The sequence below is a fragment of the Bos indicus genome, chromosome X (genome assembly GCF_029378745.1).
Source record: "Bos indicus isolate NIAB-ARS_2022 breed Sahiwal x Tharparkar chromosome X, NIAB-ARS_B.indTharparkar_mat_pri_1.0, whole genome shotgun sequence".
NCBI classification, from domain to species: Eukaryota; Metazoa; Chordata; class Mammalia; order Artiodactyla; family Bovidae; genus Bos; species Bos indicus.
This window is the reverse complement of record NC_091789.1, coordinates 45,085,030-45,105,883: the sequence shown is the minus strand read 5'-3', so window position 1 is coordinate 45,105,883 and position 20,854 is coordinate 45,085,030.

Here is a 20,854-nt window from a genome sequence, read left to right as displayed (position 1 = left end):
TCTTGTAGGTCTTCATAGAAGCATTCAACTTCAGCTTGCTTCTTCAGCATTACTGGTTGGGGCATAGACTTGGATTACTGTGATATTGAATGGTTTGCCTTGGAAACGAACAGAGATCATTCTGTCGTTTTTGAGGTTGCATCCAAGTACTACATTTCAGACTCTTTTGTTGACCATGATGGCTATTCCATTTCTTCTAATGGATTCTTGCCCACAGTAGTAGATATAATGGTCATCTGAGTTGAATTCACCCATTCCAGTCCATTTTAGTTCAGTGATTCCTAGAATGTTGGCATTCAGTCTTACCATCTCCTGTTTGACCACTTCCAGTTTGCCTTGATTCATGGACCCGACATTCCAGGTTCCTGTGCAATATTGCTCTTTACAGCATCAAACCTTGTTTCTATCACCAGTCACATCCACAACTGAGTACTGTTTTTGCTTTGGCTCCATCCCTTCATTCTTTCTGGAGTTATTTCTCCACTGATCTCCAGTAGCATATTGGGCACCTACTGACCTGGGGAGTTCCTCTTTCAGTATCCTATCATTTTGCCTTTTCATACAGTTCATGGGGTTCTCAAGGCAAGAATACTGAAGTGTTTTGCCATTCCCTTCTCCAGTGGACCACATTCTGTCAGATCTCTCCACCATGACCTGCCCATCTTGGGTTGCCCCATGGGCATGGCTTAGTTTCATTGAGTTAGACAAGGCTGTGGTCCTAGTGTGATTAGATTGACTAGGTTCCTGTGAGCATGGTTTCAGTGTGTCTGCACTCTGATGCACTCTTGCAGCACCTACCATCTTACTTGGGTTTCTCTTACCTTGGGTGTGGGGTATCTCTTCAGGGCTGCTCCAGCAAAGCACAGCTACTGCTCCTTACCTTGGAAAAGGGGTATGTCCTCACCGCTACCTTTTCTGACCTTCAACATGGGATAGCTCTTTTAGGCCTTCCTACTCCCATGCAGCCACTGCTCCTTGGACGTGGCAGTTGTGACCGGCACACTTAAGCACGGGCGGCTGCAATCGGCACACTGAAGCACGGGTGGCTGCGACCATTACTCAGTCATTAAAAAAAGACATTCGAATCTGTTCTAATGAGATGGATGAAACTGGAGCCTATTGTACAGAGTGAAGTAAGCAAGAGAGAAAAACACCAATACAGTATACTAACGCATATATATGGAATTTAGAAAGATAGTAATGACAACCCTGTATGCAAGACAGCAAAAGAGACACAGACGTATAGAACAGTCTTTTGGATTCTGTGTTTGGGGAGATGATTTGGGAGAATGGCATTAAGACATGTATAATATATAAGAAACGAATCACCAGTCCAGGTTTGATGCAGGATACAGGAAGCTTGGGGCTGGTGCACTGGGATGACCCAGAGGGATGGTATGGGGAGGGAGGTGGGAGGGGGGTTCAGGATGGGGAACATGTGTACACCTGTGGCAGATGCATGTTGATGTATGGCAAAACCAATACAATATTGTAAAGTAAAAATAAATAAATAAATACATATTAAAAAATAAATAAAACTAGCTTGAACATTTGGAAGTTCACGGTTCACGTATTGCTGAAGCCTGGCTTGGATAATTTTGAGCATTACTTTACTAGCGTGTGAGATGAGTTCACCTGTGCGGTAGTTTGAGCATTCTTTGGCTTTGCCTTTATTTGGAATTGAAATGAAAACTGACCTTTTCCAGCCTTGTGGCCACTGCTGAGTTCTCCAAATTTGATGGCATGTTGAATGCAGCACTTTCACAGCATCATCTTCCAGAATTTGAAATAGCTCAACTGGAATTCCATCATGTTCATTAGCTTTGTTCATAGTGATACTTTCTAAGGCCCACTTGATTTAGTTTTCTGAATATTGAGCTTTAAGCCAACTTTTTCACTCTCCTCTTTGTTGTACATCAACGGTAGCTACATCAATTTACATTTCCACCAACAGTACACATGTTCCTTTTTCTTCACATCCTTACAAACACTTGTCTTTTTGATGTGAGTCTCTTTTAGGCAGTATATATATATATGGGGTCTCGTTTTTGTATCCATTCAACCATTCTATGTCTTTTGATTGGAGGATTTAGTCCATCTACATTTACAATGATTATTGATACACATGTACTTTGGCCATTTTGTTAATTATTTTGGTGTTGTTTTTGTAATTCTTTTTTGTTCCCTGACCTTGGAGAAGTGGGCTTACTCAGAAGACGTTCTATATTCCTAACAGTGTACTTCCTTCTGGTCACCAGAGCTGTATGCTCTCGTTGTACCCCTTATATGTGTTGCATGGGCCCTTCTTTTGTGGCAGGTTGACTACTGTGGTCAGTCTATTAGGAATTTCTGGCCCCTGGTCCTGAGTTGTGTAGAGACTGTTAGCTATTGGCGAGTAGGAACCGGGTCTCAGGTAGGTGGTTGTGGATCTGGGGCCCTAGATATAGTGTATGCCTCCTGCTGGGAGTAGCTGGTTCCTGACACAGCTGGTTACAGGGCCTGGGGTATCCCAAAACTGCTGTCATCCCATTGGTGCATGGGACTGTGGCCCAGGGAGTCTCTGGGCTAGTGTCTAGCACCAGCTCACTGGTAGGTGGGAGCTGGTTTCTGAGGAAGCTTTGAATTCTGGGGGTCCTAAGGCAGATGGTGGGTGGGGCTGTTTTGCTGCCCAGCTAGCTGATTGGCCTGAAGTGTTCTGGTGACGGTGCTGGGAAAGTGAGATTCTTTCGCTAAAATCTAGAGGGAAGGTTCCAAAATGGAGTTTGTTACCACCAGTATCCCATTGTAGAACTATCTCCCCAGAATGGTTGCCACAAGTGTCTATGTTACCAGGGTGAGTTCTGGTTGACTGTTGCCTCCTTGGGAGCCTCTCAAAGAGACCCAGAGTCCTTTCAAATTACTGCTATTTTCTAAGTCAGAGTATGTGAGATTCTGTGTGCACTCTATAAGAATGGAGTTTCTATTTGCTACAGTTCCCTACCTCTCTTGAAAGGAAGCCCCATTAACCTTCAAGCCAAGGTATTCTGAAGGTTCACCTTCCAGGTTCAGGCCCCCTAAGCTGGAGACTCCATTGTAGGATTTGGACCCTTCACTCCTTGGGGGGACCTCTGCAATTATAACTATTATTCCACTTGTGGGTCACCCACCCAGTGGTTTGTGTCTCGACCCTACCATGACTCTGCTCCTCCTACCCATCTCATTGTGGTTCCTTCTTTATGTCTTTAGTTGTAGACCTTCTTTGCCAATATTCAAGTCTTTCTCATCAATACAGCAAGTCCCCTACATATGAACAAGGTCCATTCCAAGAGTGTCTTTGTAAGTCCAATTTGTTCTTAAGTCCAACAAAGTTAGCCTAGGTATCCAACTAACACAATTGACTATATAACACTGTGCTGTAATAGGTCTATAATACTTTTCATACAAATAATACATAAAAAAGAACACAAAAAATAAAGCATTTTTAATCTTACAGTACAGTACCTTGAAAAGTACAGCATTATATTACAGCAGCTGGCATGTGGAGCTGGCATCAAGTGGACAGGCAAGAAGAGTTACTTACTGGAGAAGGGAGATGTTAGATCTGAAACATTGTCAGAAACAGGAAATGGGTCACAAACTGCAATTTAACTCACACCTGATGTTGATGGAATGTGTGTCCTCATCTTTGAAATCTTGCAGCTTAAAGGTTCAAGTGTAAGAGACTTACTATTGTGATTTGTAAATAGTTGCAATTTTGTGTGCCTGTGGGAGGAGGTGAGCTCAGGGTCTTCCTACTCCACCATCTTGGCCATTCCTTAGTATCTCAATAGATTTTTTTTAATTGACAAAATCAACATCTATTCATTATAAAATATGTCAAGTAGTAACAGAAGGAAATTACTTCAATATACTAAAGGCCATATAGGAAAATATCACAATTAACATCATTCTCAAAGGTCAAAACCTGAAAGTTTTTCCCCTCAACATCAGGAAACAGACAGTGGTGCCCACTCTAAGCATTTCCATTGAATATAGTACTAGAAGTCTTAGCCAAATAAATTAGAAGTCTTAGCCAAGAAAGGAAGAAGTATAATTACCTGTTTTTAGATGACCTGATCTTTTAAGTAGAATACCCTAACAACTCAAAATAATATGTTAGAAATAATTTAAAAAATAAAAAATTTTGAAGGACATAAAATCAACATTTAAAGGCTAGTTGAGCTACTGTACACTAACAAGTAAATATCTAAAAAGGAAATAAGAAAAAAATAATCCCATTTACAATAGCATCAAAAAGAGTAAAACATTTAGAACTAAATAACCACAGAAGTGAGAAACTTGTATAGTGAAAATTATAAAATGCTGGTAAAAATTATTTTAAAGATAAAAAAATATAGAAATACACCTATGTTCATGGATTTTGAATATTAACATTGTTAAAATGTCCATACTACATAAAGCAATCTACATTTTCAATGTATCTGTACCATCACCCCAAAGGCATTTTTACAAAAATATAAATATAAATATATATATATATATATAATTCATATAGAAGCATAAAGGATCCTGAATAATTAAAACAATCTTGAGAAAGAAGGGTAAAGTTTGAATCATCTTCTGATTTTGAAATAAATTATGAAGATACAATAATTTAAACAATATATTACTAACATGAAGACAGACAGATAGACCAATTGAACAGAAGAGAGACTCCAGAAATAAGCCCATGCATACACAGTCAACTGATATTTAGCAAGAGAGCCAAGAAAATACAGTAAGAAATGACAGTCTCTTCAACAAATGGTGCTAAGAACACTGGATCAGATCAGATCAGATCAATCAGTCACTCAGTCCTGTCCAACTCTTTGCGACCCCATGAATCGCAGCACACCAGGCCTCCCTGTCCATCACCAACACCTGGAGTTCACGCAGACTCATGCCCATCGAGTCAGTGACGCCATCCAATCATCTCATCCTCTGTCGGTCCCTCCTGCCCCCAATCCCTCCCAGCATCAGAGACTTTTCCAATGAGTCAACTCTTTGCATGAATTGGCTAAAGTACTGGAGTTTCAGCTTTAGCATCATTCCTTCCAAAGTAATCCCAGGGCAGATCTCCTTCAGAATGGACTGGTTGGATCTCCTTGCATTCCAAGGGACTCTCAAGAGTCTTCCCAACACCACAGTTCAAAAGCATCAATTCTTCAGTGCTCAGCCTTCTTCACAGTCCAACTCTCACATCCATACATGACCACTGGAAAAACCATAGCCTTGACTAGACGGACCTTTGTTGGCAAAGTAATGTCTCTAGTTTTGAATATGCTATCTAGGTTGGTCATAACTTTCCTTCCAAGGAGTAAGTGCTTTTAATTTCATGGCTGCAGTCACCATCTGCAGTGATTTTGGAGCCAAGAAAAATAAAGTCAGCCACTGTTTCCACTGTTTCCCCATCTATTTCCCATGAAGTGATGGGACCGGGTGCCATGATCTTCATTTTCTGAATGTTGAGCTTTAAGTTAACTTCTTCACTCTCCACTTTCACCTTCATCAAGAGGCTTTTTAGTTCCTCTTCACTTTCTGCCATAAGGGTGGTGTCATCTGCATATCTGAGGTTATTGATGTTTCTCCCAGCAATCTTGATTCCAGCTTGTGTTTCTTCCAGTCCAGCGTTTCTCATGATGTACTCTGCATATAAGTTAAATAAGCAGGGTGACAATATACAGCCTTGACGTACTCCTTTTCCTATTTGGAACCAGTCTGTTGTTCCATGTCCAGTTCTAACTGTTGCTTCCTGACCTGCATACAGATTTCTCAAGAGGCAGGTCAGGTGGTCTGGTATTCCCATCTCTTGAAGAGTTTTCCACAGTTTATTGTGATCCACACAGTCAAAGGCTTTGACATAGTCAAGAAAGCAGAAATAGATGTTTTTCTGGAACTCTCTTGCTTTTTCCATGATCCAGCGAATGTTGGCAATTTGATCTCTGGTTCCTCTGCCTTTTCTAAAACCAGCTTGAACATCTGGAAGTTCACGGTTCACATATAGCTGAAGCCTGGCTTGGAGAATTTTGAGCATTACTTTACTAGCATGTGAGATGAGTTCAATTGTGTGGTAGTTTGAGCATTCTTTGGCATTGCCTTTCTTTGGGATTGGAATGAAAACTGACCTTTTCCAGTCCTGTGGCCACTGCTGAGTTTTCCAAATTTGCTGGCATATTGAGTGCAGCACTTTCACAGCATCATCTTTCAGGATTTGAAATAGCTCATCTGGAATTCTATCACCTCCACTAGCTTTGTTTGTAGTGATGCTTTCTAAGGCCCACTTGACTTCACATTCCAGGATGTCTGGCTCTAGGTCAGTGATCACACCATCGTGATTATCTGGGTCATGAAGATCTTTTTTGTACAGTTCTTCTGTGTATTCTTGCCATCTCTTCCTAATATCTTCTTCTTCTGTTAGGTCCATACCATTTCTGTCCTTTATCGAGCCTAGGCCTTACACATAGCTGTGCAAAGAAGAGAAGTGAAAAGCAAAGAAGAAAAGGAATGATATAAACATCTGAATGCAGAGTTCCAAAGAATAGCAAGAAGAGATAAGAAAGCCTTCTTCAGCGATCAATGCAAAGAAATAGAGGAAAACAACAGAATGGGAAAGACTAGAGATCTCTTCAAGAATACTGGATATCCACATGCAAAAGAATGGATTCAAACTTTATCCTACAATATGTAGAGATCAAATCAAAATGAATGAAGGACTTAAAATAAGACCTGAAACTGTAAAACTCCTAGAGAAAAAATTGGAGAAAAATTCTTGAAGTTGGCCTCTCAATGATTTTTTGAATACAACATCAAAAGCATGAGAAACAAAAGCAAAGCTAATCATTAAACGAATACTATTTCTAACTAAAACGCTTCTCTAGAGTAAAGGAAATTATCAGTTTGTAATGCAAACCTACAGTATGGGAGAAAATATTTGCAAATCATATATATCTTATAATGAGTTAATACCCAAAATATATAAGGAATTCATACAAAGTCAATAGCAACAACAACAAAAATAAAACCAAGAACAACCACAAAAAATAAAATTAAAAAGGCAAAGGACCTGAATTGAGATTTCTGCAAAGAAGACATACAAATGGCCAACCGGTATGTGTAAGTGTGTTCAACATCATTAATCATTAGGGAAGTGAAAATGAAAATCACAGATACTACCTGACACTGTTAAAATGGTGATTACCTGAAACAAATGAACAAATAAAATGATATAAAAATTGTTGCTGAGGATGTACAGAAACTGGAATCCTTGTGCCCTGTTACTGGGAATGTAAAATGGTACAGCCATTGTAAAAATAGTATATTTTTTACACAAAAAATTAAAAATAGTACTACCATATGATGTAATAATTCCACTTCTAGGTATATTTACAAGAAATGAAATCAAAATCTGAAGAGATATCTGTACTCCCATGTATTTTGCAGAGCTATCCACAATAATCAACATATGGAAACAACACAAGTGTCTATTTAGATGAGTGGATAAAGAAAATGTGATATATGCATACAATGGAATATTATTTAGCCTTCAAAAGAAGGAAATTCTGTCATACAAAAAACATAGATTAATCTCAAAGATATTATGGTAAGTGCAATAATCCAGAAGCACATGAACAAATATTATGTGAGGAATTCAAAATAGACTCATCAAAGCAGAAAGTATAATTGTCTTTCTGGGAGCTGAAGAGAGGGGCAAATAGGGAGTTGCTCTTCAATAGGTATAAAGTTTCAATTATATAATTGAGTTCTACCAATCTTCAAAAAATAGTTTAACAGTATGCCTATAGTTTAACAATATGTATTGCACACTTAAAATTTTGTTAGGAGGGTAGGTATTATTTTAAGTTATACTTACCACAATAAGGTAAAAAGAAAAAAAAATCCTCAGTTGAATGCAAAGTGAGTTGTAAAATACAATTTGACAAATTTTGGCCACTAAATCAGGAATAAAGTAATGGTGTCATTTCTCATCATTCCTATTCAGCATTATAATGGAAGCCCTAGCTAATATAATACAGAAAAAGTAAAGAAAAATTATACAGACTGTTAGGAAGAAATAAAAATGTTTCTCTGCAGATGATATGATTATCTGTGTAAAGAATCACATGAATCAACAAAAAATGTCTTGGAACTAATTAACATTTAAGAATTACAACAAGGTTGCAGAATACAGGATTAACATACTAAAGTCAATCATTTTTCTGTATACCATGAACAAATTGAAATTTGAAATTAAAAATAGGATACCAAAATCAACCCTGAAAGTTCACTGAAGAACTGACATTGAAATTGAAGCTCCAGTACTTTGGCCATCTAATGTGAAGTGCCAACTCATTGGAAAACATCCTGATGCTGGGAAAGATTGAATGCAAAAGGAGAAGGGGGGTGACAGAGAATGAGATGGTTGGATAGCTAGCATCACTGACTCAATGGATGTGAGTTTGAGCAAACTTCAAGAGATAGTGAAGGACAGGAAAGCCTGGCCCACTGCAGCCCATGAGGTCATAAAGAGTCAGACATGACTTAGCAACTGAACAACAACAACAACAGTAGCACACAAAACATTGAAATACCTTGGTATAAATCTAACAAAATATATACAAGATCTACATGAGAAAAACTATAAAACAAGTGAAAAAATTTAAAGATCTAAGTAAATGAAGAGATATTCCATGTTCATGGAGGGAAAGGCTCAATATTGCTAAGATTCCAGTTCTTTCCAAATTGATTCTTAGATTCAACACAATGTAATCAGTCTCATTAAGTTGTTTTGTGGATATGCATATTGACAATTTGACTCTGAAGTTTATATAGAAAGGCAAAAGACCCTGATTACCAACACAGTGTTGAAGGAGAACAATCAAAGAGTGCTATGGTCTGAAATATTTGTCTCCTCAAAATTCACATGCTGAAATCCTAATTCCAAATATGATGGTGTTAGAAAGTGGGGCCTTTGGGAGATGATTAGATCATGAGGATGGAGCCCTCTTGAATAAGGTTAATGCTGTTATAAAAGAGATTTCCTAGCGCTCCATAGCCCCTTCCACTATGCTACGAGGAAACGAAATGTCTATAACCTGGAGAGGGTGCTCACTACAACCTGATTATGCTGGGGCCTTGATCTTGGACTTCTAGCTTCCAGAACAGTGAGAAATAAAAGTCTGTTTATAAACTACCCAGTCTATAGTATTCTGTTATAGAAGCTCAAACAGACTAAGAGAGAAGGCTAACACTACTTAACTTCAAGACTTTAAAAGCTACAATAATGAACACAGTGTAGTATTGGTGGTGGTGGTGGTGGTGGTGGTGTGTGTGTATTCAGTCAGTCAGCTGTGTCTGACTCTTTGGGACACCATGGTATTGGTGGAAGAGTAGACAAATAGATCAGTGCAACAGAAAGACACACACACACACACACACACACACATATATATATATACATATTACACTGAAATGTGGCCAATTGATCTTTGAAAAATGAGCAAGTAAATTCAGTGGATAAAGGGAAGTCTTTTAAAATAAATGATGTCAGAACACTTGGGAATACTTAGGTTAAAAAAAAAAGTATCTAGACACAGACCTTACACATTCCATGAAAATTAACTCAGATTGTATCATAACTGTAAAATGAAAAACTAGCAAATAACATTGGAGAAAACCTAGATTTCCTTGGGTTTGGTGATGACTTTTTAGATATGACACCATACCATGAAAGAAAATACTGGATAAATTGAATTTTACCCTATGAAAGACACCATTAAGAAAATAAAAATACAAGCCACAGACTGGAAGACAGTATTTGCCAAATAAATATCTGATAAAGATCTTGTATCCAAAATATACAAAGAATTCTTAAAATTCAACAGTAAGAAAACTCAGTTCTTATGGTAAATAATATAGAAAAGTGCTCAACATTTTGTCTCTTCAGGGAATTGCAAATTACAGTAGCAATTAGATACCACTACATACCTATTATAATGGGTAAAATCAAAAATTCTACCAACACTAAATACTGGCAAGACTGTGATGCCACGGGAATTTATTCATAGCTTGTAAGAGCACAAAATTATACAAGCCACTTAGGAAACAATTTGGCAGTTTCTTGAAATATTAAATATACTCTTACCATATGATCCAGCCGTCACTGTCCTTGATATGCACTCACTCAATAAGTTGAATACATGACCACAAAGAAACTTCCACACAGATGTCTATAGAAACTTTATTAAAAATTCCCCAAACTTGTAAACAAAGATGCCCTTCAATAGATGAATTGATAAGCAATCTGTGCTATAGTCACAATAAAAAGAAATGAGCTATCAAGCCACAAAAAAAAAAAAAAAAAAAAAAGACATGGGGAAAATCTGAATGCATATTGTTGAATGAAAGAAGTTAATCTGAAAGTTTTCATATTGTATGATTCCAACCATATGGCATTTCGGAAAGGCAAAACTATGAATACGGTAGAAAAAGCCATGGTTATCAGGGGTTTGTTGAAAAGGGAAGGATGCATAGATAGAGCACTGGGGATTTTTAAGGAAGTGAAAATATTCTGTATGATACTATAAAGGTGGATATATGACATCATACTTTTGTCCAAATCGATTCAATGTACAAGAAGAGTGAACCTTAATGTAAACTATGAACTTTAGTAATACTATATCAATATTGGTTCATCAATTGTAATAAATGTAGCACATGAATGAAAGATGTTAATAATAGAGAAAACGGGGAGTCGGAGGCGGGGGGCCGGGCAGATGGAGTAGCATACAGGTGCTCTCTGTAGATTATGCTCGTTTTTTAGTAAGCCTAAAACTCCTCTAAAAAATAACTTATCTATTAATCTATCTATGGGCTTCCCCAGGGACTCAACGGTAAAAAATCCCCCTGTCAATGCAAGAGACGCAGGAGGCCTGGGTTCGATCCTTGGGTAGGGAAGATCCCCTGGAGGAGGGGATGGCAACCCACTCCAGTAGTCTTATCTGCAGAATCCCATGGACAGAGAAGCCTGGCAGGCTACAATCTATGGGGTCACAAAAAGTCAGGCACAACTGAAGCAACTGAGCATGAATGTGTATGTGTGTGTATATATATATATGTGTGTGTGTGTGTGTGTGTGTGCTCAGACGGTAAAGCGTCTGTGTGCAACGCAGGAGACCCAGGTTCGATCCCTGGGTTGGGAAGATCCCCTGGAGAAGAAAATGGCAGCCCACTCCAGTATTCTTGCCTGGAAAATCCCATGGGCGGAGGAGCCTTGTAGGCTACCGTCCATGGGGTCGCAAAGAGTCGGACACAACTGAGCGACTTCACTTTCACTTTCATACACTGTGTGTGTGTGTGTGTGTGTGTGTGTGTGTGTGTGTGTGTGTATTGCAATATATATATTGCATCTTTGGCTTCTTTAGATGATTAGCTATGATTTATCCTAAAATTTAGAGAGCAGTTTTTCCCTATTTCTTCTGGTTTTAAGACCATAAACCATTTTAATCAAGATGTTTTTATACATCATCAGTCTCTTGGTTTAGTTGTTTATAGTCTTCTATAGGCCAATATGACAAATTTGGCGATCTTGAAATCTAAGCAAAAGGTTTATAATAATCAGTACTATATTTCCCTGTGTTTATTTTGCTCTGTTTGCATATTATAAATGTGGCTATACTACTACTCTTTCGACGTTTAGCTTTGTATTTCATGTCATTCAATATCAACTACAATGATCAAAAAGGAAAATAATCAGTGTATCTTTTCAATTTTCCTTTCTCAGTTTATTCATTTTGTCTCACATAATCATTAGTTAATATTTAAAACCTTTATAGGATTCACTTGATTATGACTCATTTTTTTTCTTTCAATTAACAAGACCATGATGAAAAATGACATGCTTTGGACTATGGCATTGAATTTGAAAGGCTTTGTTTCTAGTCTTGGTCTTTATGCAAATGATCTTATTAACCTTGAACAAGAAACTTTTATTCTGTTTCTAACCTTCTGGGAAATACAAATGTCATGTACCTGGTAATTAGTGTCTACTTCATAGCTTTTCTATCCATAATGCTTCTCAAAATAAAGCCTATAGAGATATGAATAGTCTTAAGTAACCTGTAATCTTGCTGCAGTCAGTTTTACTGTGTTTTGTGCATTATAGATAGGTCTTTATATTATCCTAACTACATGCTTGTGTCTCATATATTTATTTTTTCCCTGCTGCTTTCCAAAATCAATTTGATATGTGGACAGGGACTGTTGTGAGTTTATCTCACTTTGATCAGACTCGAGAGGAGATCATTGTGCACTTACACAAAAGATGCTATTGCTTGTGCTTAATTTTTTTTAATGTTATCCTAGGATTAACTCAATAAGGAAAGGGGGGGGGGAAATGTACTTTTAAAATAAGATTGCCTAACATGCTCTAGAGCAAGAGTCAAACTCATACCTACAGAGATCATCAAGGTTTCAGCTATCCAGATATGTAACAATTTTGAGTAGTGGGACTGTGACAAATTGAGTCACAAGCCCCATGTAAAGGTGGTATGCACTACTCTATCCAAGTTGATTGCTTCCATGAATGTCAATATTATTGCATGTTCTTATTTTTTCAAAACAAGCTGAAAATGCAATTTTAAAATTTAAAATAATAATATTTTTAATTTTAAGATAAATTTTACATATATTTGAGTCAAACCAAACAAACCAGTGAGCCAGACTCAAGTCATAAGCTAATTTCAGATTTTAATCTACTTTCACAATATTTTTTTAAGTTTGAAACACACGTTTTCTGCTTTGAAGTATGAATATAATTGAGGCCTGTATAGTCACATAAATTGCTAGGATGTAGCTACAGTGGAATGAGGACTGATTTCTCTGTCTTACCATATCTTTGTACTGGAAGAATTTCATAAAGAATAAAAAGAGCCTGAACTTAACAATAATGGATTTTTAACATAAACAAATATCTAAAAGAAATTACATGCTCCTGATGAAATATCAGATCAGATCAGTTACTCAGTCGTGTCAGACTCTTTGCGACCCCATGAATCGCAGCAGGCCGGGCCTCCCTGTCCATCACCAACTCCCGGAATTCACCCAGACTCACGTCCATCGAGTCAGTGATGCCATCCAGCCATCTCATCCTCTGTCGTCCCCTTCTCTTCTTGCCCCCAATCCCTCCCAGCATCAGAGTCTTTTCCAATGAGTCAACGCTTCGCATGAGGTGGCCAAAGTACTGGAGTTTCAGCTTTAGCATCATTCCTTCCAAAGAAATCCCAGGGCTGATCTCCTTTAGAATGGACTGCTTGGATCTCTTTGCAGTCCAAGGGACTCTCAAGAGTCTTCTCCAACACCACAGTTCAAAAGCATCAATTCTTCAGCGCTCAGCCTTCTTCACAGTCCAACTCTCACATCCATACATGACCACAGGAAACACCATAGCCTTGACTAGATGGACCTTTGTTGGCAAAGTAATGTCTCTGCTTTTGAATATGATATCTAGGTTGGTCATAACTTTCCTTCCAAGGAGTAAGCATCTTTTAATTTCATGGCTGCAATCACCATCTGTAGTGATTTTGGAGCCCAGAAAAATAAAGTCTGACAGTGTTTCCACTGTTTCCCCATCTGTTTCCCATGAAGTGATGGGACCAGATGCCGTGATCTTCGTTTTCTGAATGTTGAGCTTTAAACCAACTTTTTCACTCTCCACTTTCACTTTCATCAAGAGGCTTTTTAGTTCCTCTTCACTTTCTGCCATAAGGGTGGTGTCATCTGCATGTCTGAGGTTATTGATATTTCTCCTGGCAATCTTGATTCCAGCTTTTGTTTCTTCCAGTCCAGCGTTTCTTATGATGTACTCTGCATATAAGTTAAATAAAAAGAGTGAGAATATACAGCCTTGACAAACTCCTTTCCCTATTTGGAACCAATCTTTTGTTCCATGTCAAGTTCTAACTGTTGCTTTGTTTTAATATAATTGATCCTAAATATGCAAGAATAGAAATGAAAAGATTTTCTCTCCCTGAGCCTCTATTCCTACTTCCCAGAAGTATCCATTATCAAGTCTCTTACAGATCCTTTCACAGATTTTATTTTTACAAATAGATTCCTATAATGCATTCTGCTTTGCAACTTAATTTCTCTTAATATCAATATTTATTGGCCATGTTCCATATCATATAATATACATTTACTTTCACTCGTTTTAATGGTATGCAACTGTATGCTTGTAACCATAAATTTACTAAATCAGTCCTCTGTTGATAGACATTATTTTTTATTAGTTTTTTTCTTAATGATTACAAGTACAAAAATGCTATGCTGAAAATCATTTTATGTATATGCTGGCAGACTTTTGCCTGCATATATATAAGATAAATTCCTTACAGAAGGAGAGTATGCATTTTTAAAAAGATGCGTGTTGCCAGATTGGGATTCAGAATAGGCTACAGAAATTTATATTCCTGGCACAGGTAGATGAGTGGTATTTCTTCACTCTCATGCCAATATTTCAGAGTAATCTATCGGCCATGAACATTGTGTATGCCAGGGGCATCAATCAGTATGTCTTACATAGGGAATGAAGAAAATTATCTAATCCAGTGAGTTGTTCAAATGAGGTCAGTTAAAATAGCTTCAAGTATTTAATCCTCTTTATGTCATGTGTTGATAGTTTTTCCCCACTGAACTCTGAATCAAGTAGAATAATCTTAGATAATCTCAATGGAAGTCACACATATAAACTTTCACAGACCTTTGCATGTCCGAATTAAATGCCTTTTGAATAAAATTAAAATTCAGAGGGAAACTGTAGGAATATCTTCTTCATAAAGGCAAAGAACATATGTAATTGTCGTATGAAGATGTCTTAACAGCACTCTAAAAAAATAGGCAAAGGACATAAAAGGAGAATTTCCAAAAGAAAAAATACAGCTGACAAGAAATATAAGAAATTATATTCACTCAAGTTAATAACTACAGCTACTCAAATCTACCATGTTTTACTTATAAAATTCTTAAAGGTGAAAATAATTGCTATTTCTCAGTGCTCATGACAATGTAGTGAGAAGATATCATAAATTGGTACAGCAAGCTGTAAAACTTCAAGCCTTTTCAGTATCCAGATTTAACCTGAATTTCCCTAGGCTTCAAAGCCAACTGGAATAAGCAAGTCACAGTAGCATCATGACTCAAATTTTCTTGCCTTTAGGTTCTTACTTATTCAGATTTTTACTCCAGTTCACTGCATAATCTGTCTGTCCTCCACAAGCACTTCTGAGAGTTCCCAGGCAGTGTTTCTTATGCATTCAAAAATGAGAACATATGCTATATACATTTCCTCTTCTATCAGATTTCCACTGGAATTCCACCATATCCAATCAGTGTAGGAGGTAAATAACCACCATCTTCAAAGAATGTTCTGTTTTGTTTTCCTCCTTCTGACTTATTTCACTCTGTATAATAGGTTCCAGGTTCAATGTATGGCAGAAACCAAAGCAATATCGTAAAGCAATTCTTCTTCAATTAAAAATAAATAAAATTTTAAAAAAGGAAGAAAAAGAATGCTCTGCTTTGGAGAGTGCTGCATATACTTTCAAGAAACAGACTCCAGAACTCAGCAATAAAAATGACGACCCAGAGGGAGGGTAGGGGAGGGAGGAGGGAGGAGGGCTCAGGATGGGGAACGCGGGTATACCTGTGGCGGATTCATTTCAATATTTGGCAAAACTAATACAATATTGTAAAGTTTAAAAATAAAATAAAAATAAAAATTATTATTTATAAAACTATTAGAAAATCATCCCATACTATGGATCCCCTCATCCTGCTATTATACCTTCTTATGATAAGGAGATGATGTTGAAAAGGGATTACTACAAAGAAGGCGAAGTATTTATTATGTGATACAGATTTTGACCCTGGGAGTCAAGGACAGTTTTCCAAGAAGTACAATTGAGCATCCTAGTTTGGTTTTATGCACACATATCTAATTATAATTTTAAACTGGTTTAATTTTTCTGTTGCTAACAGTAGACTCTGATGTAACTAGGTTTATGTAAAAAATGAATCATGTTTAGGTCAAAATTAACAGCTTATATCTTCTTTTCATAGGAATATCAGAGAAAGGGTTTACTCCTTAATGCAATTTCGGGAAAAAAAAAAATTGGCAAGATGAGTACTGAGGAAAACAGTGAGAAGATCAAATATAGAATTTAATATATAGAAATACCTACAATAAATTGTCAGATACAGAAAAAATACATTTAGATATGAAATTCATAGGTTTCTAAGATTTTCTGTTTGGTTAGTGACAACTCTTGTTTTTTGTTATATCATAGTAGATAATGATGGTATTTCCATCAGTGAAACTAAACTAAAATGTATACTTGATAAATGTCTTGGCTCTAAAATTGAATGATCCAATAATTTTCAGGCCTAAGAAAAGTAACTCTAATCTTGAGTGATTTCTATCCCTTCCCCAAACCCCCAAATCTGCTTGTAACTAAAATATTTGGGCCAAAACTGTTTGCAACTAGAATTAAAATTAAAATATAGGAATGTTAGAACCATTAAACTATTTTAAACTATTTTAATTTTTATATTCTTAAGCATTTTCTTATCCTTTCTGGGCCAGGTGGAATTATCCTCGAAGAAAAATATGCAAAGGAAAGAAATCTTAAGAAGTAATTCTTTTCTGTAAACTACATGTAAGCTACCTTAGAAGATTATCTGGAATTCAATAGTTCTAATATTTTCTTACAATTAGATAGAATGCTTTAAAGGCAATAATTACAGTCCAGATGATTGCTTGTTAAGTCTTGCTAGTGCCAATTTCCAGAAATATTAACAAGAACCAAAAATGTCATGTACTTAAGAGTGTAAAACTGTAGAAAAGCAACTTATTTATATAAATTTGTACATTACAAGAGGGAAGGTAATGCTTATCTTACTATTGTTGTTAAAGTAACAACTGAAATCTAACCAATTACATTACTAATGGGTGGAAAAGTACAATGTGTAATTTGATAGAAGAAAGCCCTAATCATCTTGCTCCACGCTTAGCAAAAGTAGAGACTTGTACATCACCAAAAGGAACTGACAAAAGAAAAGGTCTAAATATTTGGTGGAAGCCACAATTCAGCGGCATGCTTTGATTTTCTACAAATGAACTATATAAACCAGAAGAGCAATATCTAAGTTTGAGATCCCCCCCCCCCCCGCCAACTTTCTGATACCTGTGTTTAAAATAGGGGATCAAAATCTTACCATTTTGCTGGGTTACCAGATATATTGAATAGGGCCTAGATAGGCTCAGTTTTATTATTAAAATAGTTCTTTTTTATGTATATGCATCCTTTATACCAAAGCCATTTTACACTTTATCTGCATTCCTATATACTGCATAAGTTAATGAATAGAGGGTATATCAGTCATACAAAGTTGCTTCTTTATTCTTATCCTGATATTTTTACTAGGTATCTTCTAAATCAAAATGGTAGGACATAACCACTCTATATAGCCTACAAACTACAAAATAGGAAGGGAAACAGATCCACATTAATGTCCCTTAGTTAATACTTCTCTGGATGGGTGATGTTGCACAGCAAACTGACATGTGTGCTGTGCTTAGTCACTCAGTTGTGTCTGACTCTTTGAGACCCTGTGGATTATAGCCCACCAGGCTCCCCTGTCTGTGAGGTTTCTCAGGCAAGAATACTGGAGTGGGTTGCCATATCCTCCTCAGAGGATTTTCCCAACCCATGGATCAAACCCGTGTCTCATGTCTCCTGCATTGGCAGGCGAACCCGTGTCTCATGTCTCCTGCATTGGCAGGCGGGTTCATTTGCCACTAGTGCTACCTGGGAAGCCCAATCACACTGCAAAATTAAAGACAGCTTTTGTCAGGGCCTTCATGTGGAAATAACTTCCCACCAAAGGAATTTAGCAAAGAAACATTTTTATGTCTAAAACATAAGTCAGAACACAAAGCCAGCAAAGAGAATGAACACAAGGAAGGCAAGAAGCTAAATAAAGCTGGGAGACAACAAACAGCAAATCCATATAAGGCCTGCATTTCACATATTTAAGGATACCATCTATGTTTAAAAGGCTTTTCCCTACTCTGGTACAACAAGCATTCCACTGTGTGGATAAGGCACTTGGGACACAGATGAGTGTGGTATGGTGTGTGCCTCAAGGATTTTACAGTCAAATCAGAAAAGATGATCAAAATCACATGGGATCAATAAAGAAGAATGCTGCCAACTATATGGTCCTTAGGAACACACAAAAAAGAGACATTTCTCCCCTGATTTGGCAGTCCAGGGAAAGCTTTCTAGAGTAGGTGGTATCTTAGTGGAATCTTGAAAGATGAGCAAGCGTTATCCAGAAAGCAATTTAAAGATAGATAGGGAGATGACAGGCTTCCCAGGTGGTGCTAGTGGTAAAGAACCTGTCTGCCAATGCACAAGACATAAGGGACGTGGGTTCGATCCTTGGGTCAGAAGAGCGCCTGGAGAAGGAAATAGCAACCCACTCCAGTGTTCTTACCTGAAGAATCCCATGGACAGAGGAGCCTGGCAGGCTACAGTCCATGAGATCACAAAGGGTCAAACACAACTGAAGCGACTAAGCATGTAGGGAGATGAAGAAATCATAACATGTTTGAAAACCATAAGAAGTTTGAAATTAGATCATCAAAGATGAGACAGGGAAGGGTGAGATATAAGATTGGAGAAATATGGAAACAGATTTTTAACAACCTGGAATAGCAAGCGAAGAATGTGAGGTTTTATTTTGTAAGCAGTGAAAAACCCCAGAATTATCCTAAACACAGAGTAGTATGATCAGTTTTGTATTTACCTATATTCGTATGATGATATGTTATTGTGGGAGGAGTTTGTAATTTCCTGAGTTCTGTCTCGTCACAATAAAAATTCGAAGCAACGGACGGACCAGCATTATAGCTCTTGGATGGCCCAGTGTCACAGCTCCATATTACGGCTCAGTTTTATTCAGAAAGTAAAGGAAAATACATCCTCGAGGCGTGAGGAAATGCCAACCCAAAAGACGTGAAGAGAAGAGAGGCACCCAGCCCAATGTTGGCTCCTTTTCTTTTGTTTTTTTTCTCCTCCCCCTGGACCAGCCCTATGTAAACTGGGCTAGCCAAGTGTACTCTTTCTTTTACCTGAGGTCCTCACTCCAGTCCTTGGACCTTTCTTTGTTCTATTTTTGCAGGTTTTTCTCTTCCTTCTCTTTTAGCCACCACCATTGTGGACTTCTTTTTCCTATTCCAACTACTTAACATTCCCCCCTCAAGAGACAGGAAGCCCAATTCTTTGGGAATAGGGGCATCCATGTATTTCTGGCTACTTTCTGCTGCAATGGGATGGCGAGGGGCATTGGGCCACCCCCTCTTGCTAGTCTCAAGCCTGAGAGTCCAATAAGTCCTATAAGTGTCCATCTAAGGGTGAGTGATATTTTCTATGGTCAACTATAGTTTTATATATCTTTGTTGAATTGGCACTGCATGTTGTAGGTTGTTGACCTGGGCAGAAACAAAAAGGGTTAGACAATTGACAATACATGGGGCAATCCTAAGAAACATCAATATGGTGATAACAATGACTAGGAGGATCATTCAGTTCAGTTCAGTTTAGTTCAGTTGCTCAGTCGTGTCCTACTCTTTGTGACCCCATGAATAGCAGCATGCCAGGCCTCCCTGTCTATCACCAACTCCAGGAGTTCACCCAGACTCACGTCCATCGAGTCAGTGATGCCATCCAGCCATCTCATTCTATGTCGTCCCCTTTTCCTCCTGCCCCCAACCCCTCCCAGCATCAGAGTCTTTTCCAATGAGTCAACTCTTCGCATGAGGCAGCCAAAGTACTGGAGTTTCAGCTTTAGCATCATTCCTTCCAAAGAAATCCCAGGGATGAACTCCTTCAGAATGGACTGGTTGGATCTCCTTGCAGTCCAAGGGACTCTCAACAGTCTTCTCCAACACCACACTTCAAAAGCATCAATTCTTTGGCACTCAGCCTTCTTCACAGTCCAACTCTCACATCCATACATGACCATTGGAAAAACCATAGCCTTGACTAGACGGACCTTTGTTGGCAAAGTAATGTCTCTGCTTTTGAATATGCTATCTAGGTTAGTCATAACTTTCCTTCCAAGGAGTAAGCATCTTTTAATTTCATGGCTGCAATCACCACCTGTAGTGATTTTGGAGCCCCCCCAAAAATCAAAGTCTGACACTGTTTCCACTGTTTCCCCATCTATTTCCCAAGAAGTGATGGGATCAGATGCCATGATCTTCATTTTCTGAATGTTGAGCTTTAAGCCAACTTTTCACTCTCCACATTCACTTTCATCAAGAGGCTTTTTAGTTCCTCTTCACTTTCTGCCATAAGGATGGCGTCATATGCATATCTGAGGTTATTGATATTTCCCCCAGCAATCTTGATTCCAGCTTCTGTTTCTTCCAGCCCAGCGTTTCTCATGATGTACTCTGCATATAATTTAAATAAGCAGGATGACAATATACAGCCTTGACTTACTTTTTTTCCTATTTGGAACCAGTCTGTTGTTCCATGTCCAGTTCTAACTGTTGCTTCCTGACCTGCATACAGATTTCTCAAGAGGCAGGTCAGGTCAGGGTCATTAGCCAACTCCAAATTCCCCCATCACCAGGAGGAAGATCTCCCAAAAAGAGACTGTTGCCATCCCAAGAACTCTCCAGCTTGTTCTTTGAGATTCTGTAGGGTATGAATTTTTTTTGAGGACTGTGAGACTTTCTTTAACTTAGCTGGAGGGATTCAGCCAGAAACAA